General features: G+C 45.1%; 5 non-coding genes across 5 annotated transcripts; 1 reads left to right on the forward strand and 4 right to left on the reverse strand.

Moving 5' to 3' along the window:
• Window positions 1-4,432: 4,432 nt before the first annotated feature.
• TRNAH-GUG (transfer RNA histidin (anticodon GUG)) lies at window positions 4,433-4,504 on the reverse strand. Its single transcript has one exon. It is a non-coding gene; the product is annotated as a tRNA-His (tRNA).
• Window positions 4,505-11,760: 7,256 nt separating this feature from the next.
• Window positions 11,761-11,831, forward strand: TRNAG-CCC (transfer RNA glycine (anticodon CCC)). The gene has a single exon. It is a non-coding gene; the product is annotated as a tRNA-Gly (tRNA).
• A 762-nt stretch (window positions 11,832-12,593) lies between these two features.
• TRNAE-UUC (transfer RNA glutamic acid (anticodon UUC)) lies at window positions 12,594-12,665 on the reverse strand. The gene has a single exon. It is a non-coding gene; the product is annotated as a tRNA-Glu (tRNA).
• Window positions 12,666-13,162: 497 nt separating this feature from the next.
• Window positions 13,163-13,235, reverse strand: TRNAV-CAC (transfer RNA valine (anticodon CAC)). The gene has a single exon. It is a non-coding gene; the product is annotated as a tRNA-Val (tRNA).
• Window positions 13,236-13,840: 605 nt separating this feature from the next.
• On the reverse strand, window positions 13,841-13,914 carry TRNAN-GUU (transfer RNA asparagine (anticodon GUU)). The gene has a single exon. It is a non-coding gene; the product is annotated as a tRNA-Asn (tRNA).
• Between the last annotated feature and the right edge of the window lie 3,157 nt (window positions 13,915-17,071).

The raw sequence follows: 17,071 nt of genomic DNA on the forward strand, positions 1-17,071 counted from the left end.
TGCTTCTTGAGCTCCATACAGGTTTCTCTGGAGACAGTTAAGGAGGTCTGGTATTCCCATCTCTTGAAGAATTTTCCACAGTTTGTTGTGATCCACACAGTCAAAGCCTTTAGTGTTGGTCAATGAAGCAGAAATAGATGTTTTTCTGGAATTGTCTTGGTTTTTCTATGATCCAAAAGATGTTGGCAATTTGCAGTCTGGTTCCTCTGCCTTTTCTAAATCCAGCTTGAACATCTGGAAGTTCTCAGTTCACATGCTGTTGAAGCCTAGCTTGGAGAATTTTGAGCATTACACTGCTAGCATGAGAAATTAGTGCAACTGTGCAGTGGTTTGAACGTTCTTTGGCACTGCCTTTCTTTGGGATTGGAATGAAAACTGACCTTTTCCAGTCCTGTGGCCACTGCTGAGTTTTCCAAATTTGCTGGCAAACGAGGGCAGCAATTAAACAGCATCATCTTTTAGGATTTGAAGTAGCTCAGCTGGAATTCTACCACCTCCACTAGCTTGTTTGCAGTGATGCTTCGCAAGTCCCTATGTTGACTTCGCACTCTAAGAGTCTGGCTCTAGCTGAGTGATCACCCCATCCTGGTGATCTGTGTCATGAAGATCTTTTTTGGATAGTTCTTCTGTGTATTCTTGCCACTTCTTCTTAATATCTCTTGCTTCTGTTTCTGTCCTTTATTGTGCCCATCTTTGCATGAAATGTTCCCTTGGTATCTCTGATTTTCTTGAAGAGATCTCTAGTCTTTCCCATTTTAATTGTTTTGCTCTATTTCTTTGCACTGTTCACTTGGGAAGGCTTTCTTATCTCTCCTTGCTATTCTCTGGAACTCTGCATTCATTTGGGTGTATCTTTCCTTTTCTCGGCCTTTTGCTTCTCTTCTTTTCTCAGCTATTTATAAGGCCTCTTCAGACAACCATTATGAGCATTTTTCTTTTCTTTTTCTTGGGGATGGTTTTGATCAAGGCCTCCTGTACAATGTTGCAAACCTCCATCAATAGTTCTCCAGGCACTCTGTCTATCAGATCTAATCCCTTGAATCTGTCACTTCCACTGTATAATCAGTCGTAAGGGATTTGATTGAGGTCATACCTGAATGGCCTAGTGGTTTTCCCTACTTTCTTCAATTTAAGTCTGACTTTGGCAATAGAGCTTCTCCATCTTCGGGCTGCAAAGAATAGAACCAGTGTGATTTTGGTATTGACCATCTAGTGATGTCCATGTATAGCATCGTCTCTTGTGTTGTTTGAAGAGAGTGTTTATGACCGGCGCGTTCTCTTGGCAAAACTCGGAGGGAGAATCAGAGAAGAGCATGAAAGAGAGAAAAGCTCAAACTTCTGTTGGTGCCCACAAATAAAACAGCAAAAACCGTGTGAGTATATTTCTGTGGGACAGTTACCTTATGCCACGTTGTGCATTGGAACTGTAGAGTGTAAGTGCTGCATTGTGGCAGCAGCAACCTTGGTTCAGATCCAGGCTAAGGCAAGGTAGTGTCTATAGCCTGTCTTGCCATTTGCCTTTTTTCTTTTATTTAGTTTGACGTATAGTTGATTTTCAATGTTGTGTTTGTTTCAGGTGTACGACAAAGTGGTTCAGTTATACACACATATACATCTAGTTTTGGTTCAGATTATTTTTCCTTTCAGATTATTACAAAATGTTGAGTATAGGTCCCTGGCTATACCCTAGGTGCTTGTTGGTTATCTGCTTTCTGCACAGTAGTAGTGTGTATATGTTAATCCCACACTTCTAATTTATCCCTCCCCCTTTCCCCTTTAGTAACCATAATGTTGTTTTCTATGTCAGTGGGTTTATTTCTGTTTTGTACATATGTTCGTTTGTATCAGTTTTAGTTTTGTTGTTTAGATTTCTCATATAAGCAATGTCATATGATGTTTGTCTTTCTCTGCCTGGCTTACTTCACTAGGATGACAATCTCTTGGTCCATTCATGTTGCTGTAATTGGCATCACTTCGTTCTTTTTTATTTATTTATTTTTTTGGTTGAGTAATATTCTATCCATTTACTTTTAATTCCAGCACCAGCTATGCCCCCTAGCAGTGGTGGGAGAGCAGAATTTGCCACTGGCCCGGGAGCAAAATGCAGCAAGAGGAGGAGTAAATCCCACAGCGCACAAACCTGCCAATCAAAGCAAAACCTAGAACAGCTGCTTGTCTCACTGTTGAGCAGGACACATCCCCAAAGTTTAAAGATTGCCCTTCATGGAGCCTTGTCTATAGTTTACACGAACGAAATAACACGGTCATTGTTGTTGTTGTTTTCTGGTAAAGATATTTCTAATATCAGTGAGGTTTTTCTTACACTAAAGGAGAAGACATATTTAAGAGGTTTACAATAAAATGCAAACTAGTCATCATGGTCTAGACCAGCTCCTTTCCATCCACCATCCACTGATTTTTACAGAAACAGTAAGTCATTGAACTATAGGCACAGTTTGTTGCATTTTTGCACACGTAATCGGCACCCAGATCAAGGTGTAGAAAATTTCCCCCACCCTTGAAATGTCACCTGAGCCACTTTCTAGGCAATTCCCGCACTAGATCGCTTATTTTATTACCTTTCTGAGTCCACCGCAATAGTGCACTGCTGCCTGCTCTTGAAATTCAAATGAAGGAAGCTACATTTTTGGAACTGACTCTGCTTTCATGCAACATTTTGTTCATTAAACAAACATATTCATAGTGTTATGCCTATTTCATTACTTTCGGTATTATTGGAGTAATTTTGTTAGGTTTTTTTGTGTGTTAACTGGTGTTCTTGGTGAATATTCCATACCAATTGTTTGTATATTGTGCATTCATAGAAGTACTACAATTGCTGGGTCACGACGTAGGTACAAGATTAACTTTATTAGAAACTGCCAACAGTCTTCTAGAATGATTTTGAACTGACTACTACAGGTGCAATTGCTCCACGTTTGTCGGCATTTAGTGTACGAATTTTTTAAAAAGCAGTCATGCTGGAGGCTGTGTAATGATATCTCCTTATAAGTATGACGTTTATTTCCCGAATGAGTAAATATGTCGAGTATTTTCTTATAGCCTTTGGTCATTAAAATATTACCTTTGTGATCCCTGGCTTAGGCTTCACAGGAAAAGGGAACCAGGTGCTGTGGTCCGTCGCTGAGGTGTAGATGGATTTTCCTAAGTGTCTCTCAGAGACAGAGACCCAGGCTCAGGGTATTCCCAGTGTCGACAGGTTTAGATCCGATGACTGGCCCAGCAATAGTGGATATGCCCAGCCTCCCAGGCTTTTACCGTCTCCACCCACTTTCAGTTGAGCAAGTGCAGAACATGTGTTAAAATATTCTCTTTCAACCTATTCATTCACATTCGTTTCCCTGAGTACTCTGAACAGCCCATTCATCTCACTACCATAAAGGGAAAACTGTTATCAGCAGCATAAGCAGATGGTTCATGTAAAAATCAGCATCAGAATATCAATAGGATGGTGATCCAGGGAAATGCCCTGACTCTCCAGCTGCTGCTGTTTGGAATCCCCGTTTGTCTCTACCAGGTAGTGGGCGGGCACCCATTTCCCTTGGAAGCTCGCTCCGAAGACCTGTTAGGACAAATGTTATGTCCACTGTAGGGCAAGAGGTGAGCAAGGGAGGGGGGCTGGTGGATGGGGACCAAGGGTGTGGACGAAGCCTGCAGAGGCGGCGGTAGCTGAGGCAGCAACAGTGGCTGTGCGTGTATGTGGTTCCGGAAGAGCTGATGAAAGGCGGTGAGTCCGGTGGGTGAGAGTGTGTGCTCTGCCTGTGTGGGGAGGGGCGGGAGGATTGGGAGATCTTTGCTAGAATTACTTGGCAGGGAGTGATTTGGTAAGGGTGGGAGAGGGGAGGAGGGGGACCCTGAGTGAAAGATGGTGGCCCGAGGGGTCCATGCTTATAGTTAGCTGGCAGCAGAGATACGGTGATCTTGAAGGTGCTTTCTCCAATGGAACGTCTTGTCCGTTGTCTTCCCGGCGTTCTGACCTCTGTGATTTCCCTGCTAGGGTGAAACTGACTTCAGAATTTCTGCTTGATAATCCGTATATAGTAAAATGTCTATATTCATTCAGGCGAACTGAGCAAAGGACAAACTCAAGAGTTCAAAGTAGCAGGGGATGGATAGGCATTACCTGGAAAACGTGTCAAAGGGCTTCATCCATGTATCAAAGTGTATCTTCCATACCTGGTCGATAAAACATTTTGTACGTCTTAAAAAAATGTTTTTGGTACGTCTTGATCTTGGTGATTATTTCACATCAAATAGCTGTTCATTAATGATCTGTGCATCTTATCCTGTGAATACACCTTAATAATTTTCTTCCTGGATAGAATGGGCGGTCACATGTTGGAGAACCCAGCGTAGACTATTACCGTGTTGAAGAAAAAGAAGTCAGACGCCACGTGTAACACGGAGGTCATGCCGTGACTCGGATTCGAACCGAGGTTGCTGCGGCCACAACGCAGAGTACTAACCACTATACGATCACGGCGCGCCACATACCAAGCGATGAGAACGGTCTTTAATGTCTGTCCTTTGACGTAAAATGATTCCGATCGTTGCGCTGCTTTGTTCTTGGAAACTGCAGGTATTCGTTTTCTCTCTTTCATGCTCGATCATCGGTTCCCCCGCTCTTTCTCTCAATTCTGATATATTATGACAAAAGGAAACAAAATCAAACAAGACACCAATTCTCATCTCCCCGGATGCGGCACGTTCCTTCTGGGAAGTCTGGCTGTCCTCGTCCCTACCTCGCCGGCTTCTTTTCCAGCTCTTCGCACTCGTCCCTTTGGATCCACCTTCCCCATTAGCTGGTTCCGGCTCCCGCCCCACCGACCGCGGCCGAGCCGAGGGAGGGCAACACCAGCGGTGCAGACGGTCCGGTGAAGGCGGAGCAAAGAACCGAAAGAACCAGTACGGAACCCACCCGGTGTCCAACTTCCCCTCTGGCCCCCTCGGCTCCGGCCCGGGGCGTCTCTGGCGCGTTTCTGCCCTCGGAAATGTGCGTGGTTCCACCGGTCGTGGAAGCGGGTAATTATCCATCGATGGGGATGAGAAGTATCTTGCTCGAGCGTGTCTCTGTGGCGCTATCTATTAGTGCCTTTGGCTGTTCACGGAAAGCTTGGTTGTTCTAAACACACCTTAGAAAAGCCTTCCTTGAAACACTGAAAAGCTGTGTGGTTCTTTCTACGCTGCGCAACCTTTCCGGGAAAGGCAAAAGGGCTCCTCTACTGCTACCCTCCTGTCCGGAGTCTTTGATGCACAGGAGGTTGGCTAGGTCACTGGGAATCCAGAATTTCCTGAAGCAGTGAAACCAGTAACCATATTTCTTTACGCTTCTCCTTTACTGAGCATGTAACAAATCCACTGTTCTGTTTTTTAATCAGTTACATATTTCTATAGAGATTTATATTAAAAATCTTTTATTTTCCCCATACAGATTCCATTTCTCTTTTTCTTCCTCCCTGTGCGTACATCCATATTTCCACGTGGTGCTGCTCTTCCTGGAGGATTCCTTTAGCATTCCTTGTATAGTAGGTCTGCTGATGATGAAGTCTTTCAGCATTTGTATGTCTGTAATGGTCATTATTCACCTTCATATTGAAGGACTTTAAAGGCGGGTAGTGAATAGAATTCCACCTTGACTTTTTCGGCTTCTGTCCTTTGAAGAGGCTGCTCCACTGTCTTATAACTTCCATGCTTCTCTCTCCTCCTCTCTCTCTTTTTAGTCTTTATTAAATTTGTTACAATATGGCTTCTGTTTCTTGTTTTTTTTTTTTTTTTTTTTTTTTTGCCATGAGGCCTGTTGGGTCTTAGCTCTGCAACCAGGGATCCAACTCACACCAAGAAGGCCAAGTCTTAACCACTGGACCACCTGGGAAGTCCCTCACCTCTATGCTTCTGATGAAACCTGACATGTGTACTTTTGTTTCTATATGTATCCGGTCTTTTTCCTCTGGTCCCTCGGGGACTGTATGCTTTTTCAATGGCTTTGAGCACTTTAATTACGATGCGACCAGATGTGTTTTTTCCGTGCTGTTGTGCTCATTCATTTTGTTCATTTGGCTCCTTGGATCGGTGGGTTTATAATCTTTACCATGATTGGAATTATCTGACATTGTTCCTCCAAAGACTGTTTCCCATACCTGGGTATTTTCAGGAGCATCAGTCACCCATGTATCAGGTCTTTCAATGGTGTGCTACCATTCAATGGGCAGTGCTAAAGAACGTTCAAAGTACTGGACAATTGTGCTCACTTCCCATGCTAGTAAGGTTATGCTCAAAATCCTTCAAGCTAGGCTTCAGCATTCAGCTTGAATTGAGAAATTCCAGATGCACAAGCTGGGTTTAGAAAAGGCAGAGGAAGCAGAGATCGAATTGCAAACAGTTGCTGGATCATAGACAAAGCAAGGGAATTCCAGAAAAAAACATCTACTTCTGTTTCTTTCACTTCACTAAAGCCTTTGACTGTGTGGATCATAACAAACTGTGGAACACTCTGAAAGAGATGAGAATACCAGACCATCTTACCTGTCTCCTGAGAAACCTGTATGCAGGTCAACAAGCAACAGTTAGAACCTTATACGGATCAACTGACTGGCTCAAAATTGGGAAAGGAGTACAACTAGGCTGTTTACTGTCTCCCTGTTTATTTAACTTGTATGCAGAGCACATCAGGGGAAATGCCAGGCTGGATGAGTTACAAGCTGGAATCAAGGTTGCTGGGAGAAATATCAGCAGCCTCAGGTATGCAGATGACACCGCTCTAGTGGCTGAAAGCAAAGAGGAACTCAAGAGCCTCTTGATGAGAGTGAAAGAGGAGAGTGAAAAAGCCAGCTTAAAACTCAATATTAAAAAAACTAAGATCATGGCGCCCAGCCCCATCACTTCATGGCAAATAGAAGGGGGAAATGTGGGAGCAGTGACAAATTTTCTGTGCTTGGGCTCTAAAATCACTGTGGATGGTGACTGCAGCCATGAAATTAGAAGACACTTGCTTCTTGGAAGGAAAGCTATGACAAACCTAGACAGGGTATTAAAAAGCAAAGACATCACTTTGCCCACAAAGGTCCATAGAGTCAAAGCTGTGATCTTTCTTGTAGTCATGTACCAATGCGAGAGTTGGATGATAAACAAGGCAGAATGTTGAAGAACTGATGCTTTTGACCTGCGGTGCTAGAGAAGACTCTTGAACGTCCCTTGGATGCTGAGGAGATCAGACCAGTCAATCCTAAAGGAAATCAACCCTGAAAACTCATTGGAAGGATGATGCTGAAACTCCAATACTTTGGCCACCTGATGAGAAGGGCAGACTCCTTGGAGAAGTCCCTGATGCTGGGAAAGTTTGAAGGCAGAAGGAGAAAAGGGCAACAGAGGATGAGATGGTTGGATGGCATCACCGATTCAATGAACACAAACTTGGGCAAACCCTGAGAGATACTGAGGGACTGGGAGGCCTGGAGTGCTGCAGTCAATGGAGTCACAAAGAGTCAAACACAGGTTAGCAACTGAAAAACAATGACTATTCAATGACACTATGTTCATTAAAAGCATTTTATTTTGACAGTGAGTTTCCATTTGGATATTGTGAGCAGTTTTTCATTGCTTTGTGTTCCATAATCTTGTTTTTGTTGTTTTCTGCCATGTCTAATCTGCTCTTCAATCTGGTGAATTTATTGCATTGGATGTTATAGTTTTCAGCTCTAAAGTTGGATATTTTTTTTTTTTTGCCATTTTTGTATGTTCTATGTTTCTAATTAGCATTTTGGACATATGTATGCCATCATGATAACTGTTAAAGTCTTCTCTGTGGATTTTTACATTGTGTCCCTTCTGGTTCAATTTCATTGACTCATTCATTCATTCGTCTCCTCCTTACCTGTCGTTTTCCTGCCTCTTTGCATGACTGGCATCCTTTGATTGGAGGCCAGGCATTGTCAGCGTTTCCCATTTGGGGCACTGGCTATTTTGGTATTCCTACGAATCTTCTTGAGTTTTATCTGGGGTACATTTGAGTGACTTGTAAATGGTTTGATCCCTTTGGATCTTCCTTTCATGATTTTTTAGGTAGGTCAGTCTAGAGCTGCTTATTCCCAATACTGTAACAAGAGTTTTCTGAATGTTCTTCCCAATGGCCCATGAGTGAGGAGCAGTCCAGTCTGTCTGAGGGGATGGAATACAATTGCTTGTCCCGTGTGAGCACCAGGCATTGCACCAGGATCTTTTTAAAAGGTTCTTTCCTTGGCCTCAGGCACTTTCTTCATAAGGATATCCCGATCATTACCCTGCTGAGTACTTGAGGGAGACCCTTTCATATCCCAGCATTCTCTCTCTCTCCCACTCTCTCTCATCACTGGACCTTTCTTCATGTTTCTTTCTTTTATTATTAACTTTTATTGAAGTATAGCTATTTTTACGATGTTGTGATAATAGCAAAGTGAATCAGCTATACATATATCCCCTCTTTTTTTTGGATTTCCTTCTCATTCAGGTAACCACAGAGCGTCCAGTATTTCCCTATACCATAGAGTAGGTTCCCATTTGTTATTTACTGTATACATAGCATCAATAGCGTATACAGGCAAATCCTTAACTTCCCAGTTCCCCCCTTGATATCCATACCTTTTTTTTCTACATCTGTGTCTCTACTTCTGCTTTGCAAATAAGAATCACTGGATCTTTGTCCTGTGAACTCCAGCTGCCTTGCTCTCCACCAACACTCAGCTTCTTGAGTCCAGTGGATTGACCTCAAATCCTCCTCTTTGGTGCCGAGCCTGGGAACTCACTGAAAGCAGGAAGCTGGGCCCATGGCAAGACTCATCTTGTTTGTTTGTCACCTCTCAGGGCTTGCTGTCTTTTGCTGCCTGATTTCCAGTGTCTTAGAAGCTAGTATTTCATGGTTTGTTTTTTTTTTTTTTTTTGGCTTTTTGTTCCTTTGAGAGTGGGACAAAGGGGGAGAGTGAGATTTAGGAAGGAGGGTTAATCTGATTTCTGTCAGTGCACCTTTGCTAGAAACTGAAGGCATCTCTTTATGTTCTTCGTTTTCCCTAAAGAGATGTGCTAATTTATATTCCAATGTATTTTGCCGACTCAAGGAAAGAGTCTTTTCCTTCACGGTCTTGCCATCACAAGAAATTGTCAATACACCTGTCTGTTACTCTAACAAAGGGATTTGTGCCCTACTGACTCAACTTAGCGGCAGGTACAACGAAAAGACAATGTGTACATTTCCCAGAGATTACACATATTCAGCAGCTAAGCTTCCAAGCTGATTGGAAAGTATTCTAATAATTGTAACTGTTTTCAGTGGTGACCAAGTCATTGAGTCCAGACAAGACCAGCCAGAATGACTCTGGAGAGCCTCTTGCAGAGCAGCTTATGGATTACAGGAGTTAAAAAAGAAAAAAAAAAAAAAAAAAAAAGCCCACTGGTCCCAGATATTTACCCGCTTCCCTTCCGTTTATGATTTGCATTTTGGCTTTGGTTGGATGCACACAATCTAATGTGGGGTCTCCCTCCAACATACGGGTACATTTGCAAGCCCGAGACCCTCTCTGTATGATATCGCGACAGGACATGGCTACATCCAGAAAAATTATCTCATTTGAGACAAATTGTTGCAAGCTACAGAATCCTGCACCGGTAATGCATCTTGTACAAACCTGGATCCTTAGAGTTCTTGGTTCCCCTTCCACCGATTCCTCAGTTGAAGCTCAGGAGGAAACAAGAGCTCTTTGGATTGTCCATACTCAGTCGAGGATGTCGCTGGGTTCTAGGACATTTCTCTCTGCCCCTCTCTCACCCTCTTGGAGTGTGTGCCCTTCTGTCTCTCTCTGTCCCTTATACTCTAGGCTGCTGTGGATCTTACCCACTTTCTATCCTCCTCATCAGTTTTCCGCAAATGTGCATTAGGAGTCCTTCAGTCAGCAAGCACTTACTAGGTGCTCACCAGGTACCAGGCCCTTCTCCAGGAAAACTGCTGTATCAGGAGCAAAGTCAAGGTCCCACTCCTTGGTGCATTCACACCAGGAGGCATCAGAAATAAGAATCTCACTCACACATACACACACAGATACAAATAAAAATCACAGCAGGAGAACAACCTGTCGTGTTCTCAGGTTCATCTGCCTGCCAGTGCCTAAGGACCCCAGCAGTGAGTATAAAAAGAATTACATAGCACATGGAAAAATGGTGACTTGAGATCTAGAAGGCAGGTAACTAAGAATCAGGAATTTTTTAAAAATAAATGAGTACTTCAAGCAAACAACAGGTCCTTACTTCTCAGCTTAGAGAGTCCATGTGTTGCATGGACTCAAGAGACATTATGGCTACATTCAGGAATATCTCGTAAAGGTACCCACACGTTCTCTTAAGCTGTTAACCTATAGCCCCTCTATATATAATCTATAAAAATATGGGCAGCATTATATTTAAAAAGTGTTTTGTTATTTCTACCTTAAATAAATATAAATTCTCCAGGAAAAGATTATACGTTAATTCAACCGATTTAATATCAGTCAAAGAACTTAATGATAGATCTTAAAATCGTAAATTGAGCTGAATCGTGGCAGATAAATGCTACTTAGAAGCACATATTAGATGACAGCTAAAAACATTGACCCCAAATTGAAAGGGGAATAATTAAGTCACTATGATTTCGAGACTCAAAAGACTTAATCCTGATTTAAAAGATATTATATGGTATATTTAATTTACTGGGACACATAATTTTAAACTTTATGAATAATAATAAATCTGAAAGTCACCATGAAGGAGTTTTTAGACTAAAATTATTAAAGCAGTGTGGTGCATACGAGGAGTCATCACTGGGAGCATGACAGGACAAACATTTTCTATGTAATTATACATCAACTATTAGAATTCTCTAGCGTGTTAAAAGGATTCGAGATTCATCCTTATTATCAACTTGAATTTTATTCTTGTTTGTAGCATGGAGAGCACTAATTTCTCTAAAGCTAAACCTTTTTTATATTCCTGAGTTACATTTCAGCAAAAAAAAGGTAAAGGGGAAAAAAAAAAAAAGACCCACGAGTTTGCTATTCACTGAGATAGAAAAGGTGGTTCAGAACTCCGCTTTGGAGAGAGGCTGAATGACATACGTGTGGGAAAGCAGGGTGCCTCTGTGCTGGAATTCAGACTGGACCTGGGACTGGGTCAAGGCCAGAACACAAGACTAAGCATTATTGTCCTAGGGCAGCCACCCAATCGACAGCACCCACACAGTAGTTCTGGGAAGCTTTTGAGAATATTCCCTTCTCTTTGCAGCATTTCCCATCTGGTTCTCCATCCTCCAACCACACGGAAGGATTCTTCCCCTCTTGTGTCCTGACAGAACACGTTATGCTCCCTGCAGGGCACGGGGAGCCAGGCAGGAGCCAAGGGGGCAGCTGCACTGCCTCGATGGGTTTCTAGCAAAGGAGCGTGGAAACCCCATGGACAGAGGAGCCTGGTGGGCTAGAGTCCGAGGGGTTGCAAAGAGTTGGACAAGACTCAGCCAGTGAGCACGAGCACCAGCGGTTCCACCACTCCGACGGATCCAAAGCACACCTGAGTGCCCGCCAAAGCAACCCGCAGGAGGCCAGAGGGCAGAGGGCAGACGGCGCCGCGGAGGGCGGAGGATGAAAGCCTAGACCGTCCTACAAGGACAGGGTCTGACTGGCCTGCACTTGAGAAAGACCTGAATAAACCTCCATCTAGGTTACCCTTGCAAACACCCCCCCTGCAGTGGCATTGGTGGTTCAGTGGTAGAATTCTCGCCTCCCATGCGGGAGACCCGGGTTCGATTCCCGGCCAGTGCATTGTGGTTGTGTTTCTTTTGGTCCTCGCTGGTTCCATACAGGAGACCTGGGCTGGGAGAGTCCCCTGGAGAAGGAAATGGCAACCTACTCCAGTATTCTTGCCTGGAGTAATCGGCCCAAGGGATGGCAAAAAGTCCAAAAGGACTGAGCAACTAACACACATATAGCTTCTCTACATCCTACAGAGAGCGGATTCCAGGTGCCTGAAGGGCCAAGAGGGCCCTCTTCCGGACGGCAAAGCTGTTCGCTGGCCTTGGAAGACAGGTCCCACAGAAGTTAGCTTTGAGAGGGACGCCAAAAGAAAGGAACAATCCCGAGATATCCGCACGTTACTATCAAGTGATGTCATAACTCTTATCCAAAGAAAGAAGGTGACGTTAACTGGGCACTTAGGTACAGAATATAGGATGTTCGTATTCTTGCAAACTTTTGGTATCTTACAAAAGCTTTTGGTTTGGGATTTTAATGAATTTTTGGAACGGAAGCCTCACGTTCTCTTTGAATGGAAATTCTGTTAAGTAAGAGTCTGGGTCTACCATGCCAGGAGAAAAGAGTGGAGGCCAGAGCTGCCAGCCCAGGCTGTCCATGGCATCTCAGCTCCAACAGCCAGCCTGAGGTCCAGGACCCTGAGGCCCGCACTCAGCGGCATTTAGAAACTCTGTGCAGAAATGTTCTGCACTGGACCTTTAAGCAAAATACAGTCCCGATCTGGGCGGGGAGAGAGAGACTCGTGTACGTGCAGACGCTGGAAGAAAGAAAGTTTTCCCTGACCGGGAATCGAACCCGGGCCGCGGCGGTGAAAGCGCCGAATCCTAGCCACTAGACCACCAGGGAGCTGCAGGCAAATAGGCTTGTTTAGCCTCTGCAGGTGAAAGGTGAGTGGAAGATGACCCTTCGGAAAGTCAGCAAGCTGGAAAGGCAACGTCGCAGCGGCCCAGGGCTGTGTGCAGCTGTGCAAGGCTCCCAGCCCTGCCCTCGCGGCTCATCGGCCTTCACCTCTCCTTTCCTGGGCGTCGCTTTTGCTCTGGGGCAAGGACACAACGTAGCGGACTGGGTCCCTCCTGGTCTAGCGGTAGCGCTGCGTGCTGCCGAGCCCAGGTCTTGCTCTCTTTGTGAACCTCGGTTTTCTCTGTCGTCAGGCTCGGTGATGAGTGGCGGGTGATGAGCGGATCCGTCCACCTCCAGGTGTCCTAGCGCTGAATAAAGAGACTTGCAGGTGGTCACCACCTCTTCCTCCAGCTGCGTCCCCTGCCGCACCCCGTGCCTTTCGCGCCTGTTGGTTTTGCCAATGAGAAGGCACATCTCCGGGGGAGAAAAAGAAAGAGGAAGCCTGTTTCCGCCCGGTTTCGAACCGGGGACCTTTCGCGTGTGAGGCGAACGTGATAACCACTACACTACGGAAACGGGACAACCCCTATCCCTGAACACTGTATCCATGAAATCCCGAGGTCCCGCCACCGCGAACCACACCACCAACCCTTAAGACTCAAAGAGGAACCTTGGAGCCCCAGGCTCTCTCAGGCACGGAGACGGCGGCTCCCGAGGGCCCTGCTTTAGGGTTCCCCCTCTGCCCTGAAGTGAGGCCCCTCGGGCCCCCACAGGTGGCCTTCGGGGCCCCGCACCCAACGCAGAATCCTCAGATCCTCAGCTGCGCACCCTGAGTTCAGGGGTCGCCCCCGCCGACTCCCCGGCTCCCGGCAGCCGCAGGAGGCGGGGACGGTGGGTGCGCCCGAGGCCCAGGTGACCCCGAAACCCAGCGGTGTGGAAGCCGCCCCTCCCGGGCTGTGGACCCGCGCCTCGGTGGTCCTCTTCTCGGCGCCGGCGATCAGCGCTCCGGGCTCTCAGGAATGACCGACGCTTCCAATCCACCCGGGACGCGCCCTCGCCGCTGTTCCTTTGCACCTGACTCCTGTGCTCTTTCTCTGAAAGTCCGTTGGGCGCATCACTTCTCCGGTGTCCTCCTGGCAAAAGGGAGTCCTCTTTGGTGTTGCCTAAAATGGCACCCCCACCGTCCCTGGGTGGGCTCGAACCACCAACCTTTCGGTTAACAGCCGAACGCGCTAACCGATTGCGCCACAGAGACAGCGGTGCAGGATTCTTTTGGACTCTCTCTGGAAAAGACCTACTTAACGCATTCCCAGGGTGAGTGCTCTGTCCCCCAGAGAAACGGTGCCATTTTCCTGCCCCCTACCCGCCACAGATGCCAGCGCCCCGGGAGAAACCGCCATCCAGGCCTCGAACCTTCCGGGCTTGAACCGACATAGATCCAAGGACAGCTGAACACCCGGTGGGCGCCCATGATGGCTCTTCCCGTTTCCTCGCCTACACCCAACAAATGCGTTTGCCCACCCTGGCAAAGGCCTCCGGGGCCGAGGTTGGGCTTCGGCTTCCTGCGTCCACCAGGCGGTTTCCACCAGAGTGGGCTTCCCCGGGGGCTCAGACCGTAAGAATCCGCCTGCAGTGCAGGACACCCGGGGTCAATCCGTGGTTTGGGAAGATCCCCTGGAGGAGGGCATGCAACCCACTCCAGTATTCTTGCCTGGAGAATCCCCATGGGCCGAGAAACCTGGCGGGCTAAGTCCATGGGGTCGCAAAGAGTCGGACAGGACTTAGCGACTAAGCACATTGGTCGCGGGGATGGTCGCCCTGTGTCAGCACGCCCAGGACAGAGCCTGGCACTCGCTGGGACGCTCCAGGACTTGGATGAATACATTGTCGTCTTTAGCCCTTCCTCCCATGAAGACCCCGAGAATGGAAATACGGAATAGCTTTCGAAGTGAACAGTCCTGTTTTATTTTTTTTTTTAATTTTTTAAATATAAATTTATTTATTTTAATTGGAGGTTAATTGCTTTACAATATTGTATTGGTTTTGCCATACATCAACATGAATCCGCCACAGGTATACACGTGTTCCCCGTCTTGAACCCCCCTCCCACCTCCCTCCCCATACCATCCCTCTGGGTCCTCTCAGCGGGCCAGCCCCAAGCATCCAGTATCATGCATTGAACCTGGACTGGCGATTCGTTTCATATATGATAGTATACATGTTTCAATGCCATTCTCCCAAACCATCCCACCCTCTCCCTCTCCCTCTCCCACAGAGTCCAAAAGACTGTTCTATACATCTGTGTCTCTTTTGCTATCTCGCATACAGGGTTATCGTTACCATCTTTCTAAAATCCATATATATGTGTTAGTATACTGTATTGGTGTTTTTCTTTCTGGCTTACTTCACTCTGTATAATCGGCTCCAGTTTCATCCACCTCATTAGAACTGATTCAAATGTATTCTTTTTAATGGCTGAGTAATACTCCATTGTGTATATATACCACAGCTTTCTTATCCATTCATCTGCTGATGGACATCTAGGTTGCTGCCATGTCCTGGCTATTATAAACAGTGCTGCGATGAACACTGGGGTACACGTGTCTCTTTCACTTCTGGTTTCCTCGGTGTGTATGCCCAGCAGTGGCATTGCTGGGTCATAAGGCAGTTCTATTTCCAGTTTTTAAAGGAATCTCCACACTGTTCTCCATAGTGCCTGTACTAGTTTGCATCCCCACCAACAGTGTAAGAGGGTTCCCTTTTCTCCACACCCTCTCCAGCATTTATTGCTTGTAGACTTTTGGATCGCAGCCATTCTGACTGGCGTGAAATGGTACCTCATTGTGGTTTTGATTTGCATTTCTCTGATAATGAGTGATGGTGAGCATCTTTTCACGTGTATGTCTTCTTGGGAGAAATGTCTGTTTAGTTCTTTGGCCCATTTTTTTTTGATTGGGTCGTTTATTTTTCGGGAATTGAGCTGCAGGAGTTGCTTGTATATTTTTGAGGTTAGTTGTTTGTCAGTTGCTTCATTTGCTATTATTTTCTCCCATTCTGAAGGCTGTCTTTTCACCTTGCTTAGAGTTTCCTTTGTTGTGCAGAAGCTTTTAAGTTTAATTAGGTCCCATTTGTTTATTTTTGCTTTTATTTCCAATATTCTGGGAGGTGGGTCATAGAGGATCCTGCTGTGATTTATGTCGGAGAGTGTTTTGCCTACGTTCTCCTCTAGGAGTTTTATAGTTTCTGGTCTTACGTTTAGATCTTTAATCCATTTTGAGTTTACTTTTGTGTATGGTGTCGGAAAGTGTTCTAGTTTCATTCTTTTACAAGTGGTTGACCAGTTTTCCCAGCACCACTTTGTTAAAGAAATTGTCTTTAATCCGTTGTATATTCTTGCCTCCTTTGTCAAAGAGAAGGTGTCCATAGGTGCGTGGATTTATCTCTGGGCTTTCTATTTTGTTCCATTGATCTATATTTCTGTCTTTGTGCCAGTACCATCCTGTCTTGATGACTGTGGCTTTGTAGTGGAGCCTGAAGTCAGGCAGGTTGATTCCTCCAGTTCCGTTCTTCTTTCCCAAGATTGCTTTGGCTATTCGAGGTTTTTTGTATTTCCATACAAACTGTGAAATTATTTGTTCTAGCTCTGTGGAAAAGTACCGTTGGTAGCTTGATAGGGATTGCATTGAATCTATAAATTGCTTTTGGTAGTATACTCATTTTCACTATATTGATTCTTCCAATCCATGAACATGGTATATTTCTCCGTCTATTAGTGTCCTCTTTGATTTCTTTCACCAGTGTTTTACAGTTTTCTGTATATAGGTCTTTAGTTTCTTTAGGTAGATATATTCCTAAGTATCTTATTCTTTTCATTGCAATGGTGAATGGAATTGTTTCCTTAATTTCTCTTTCTATTTTCTCATTATTAGTGCATAGGAATGCAAGGGATTTCTGTGTGTTGATTTTATATGCTGCAACATTACTATATCCATTGATTAGCTCTAGTAATTTTCTGGTGGAGTCTTTAGGGTTTTCTGTGGAGAGGATCATGTCATCTGCAAACAGTGAGAGTTTTGCTTCTTCTTTTCCAGTTTGGATTCCCTTTATTTCTTTTCCTGCTCTGATTGCTGTGGCCAAAACTTCCAAAACTGTGTTGAATAGTAATGGTGAAAGTGGGCACCCTTGTCTTGTTCCTGACTTTAGGGGAAATGCTTTCAATTTTTCACCATTGAGGATAAGGTTTGGCGTGGGTTTGTCAAAAATGGGCTTGTCATATGTAGCTTGTATTATGTTGAGGTATGTTCCTTCTATTCCTGCTTTCTGGAGAGTTTTTATCATAAATGGATGTTGAATTTTGTCAGAGGCTTTCTCTGCATCTATTGAGATAATCATATGGCTTTTATTTTTCAATT

Source organism: Budorcas taxicolor, chromosome 3 (genome assembly GCF_023091745.1).
Source record: "Budorcas taxicolor isolate Tak-1 chromosome 3, Takin1.1, whole genome shotgun sequence".
NCBI classification, from domain to species: Eukaryota; Metazoa; Chordata; class Mammalia; order Artiodactyla; family Bovidae; genus Budorcas; species Budorcas taxicolor.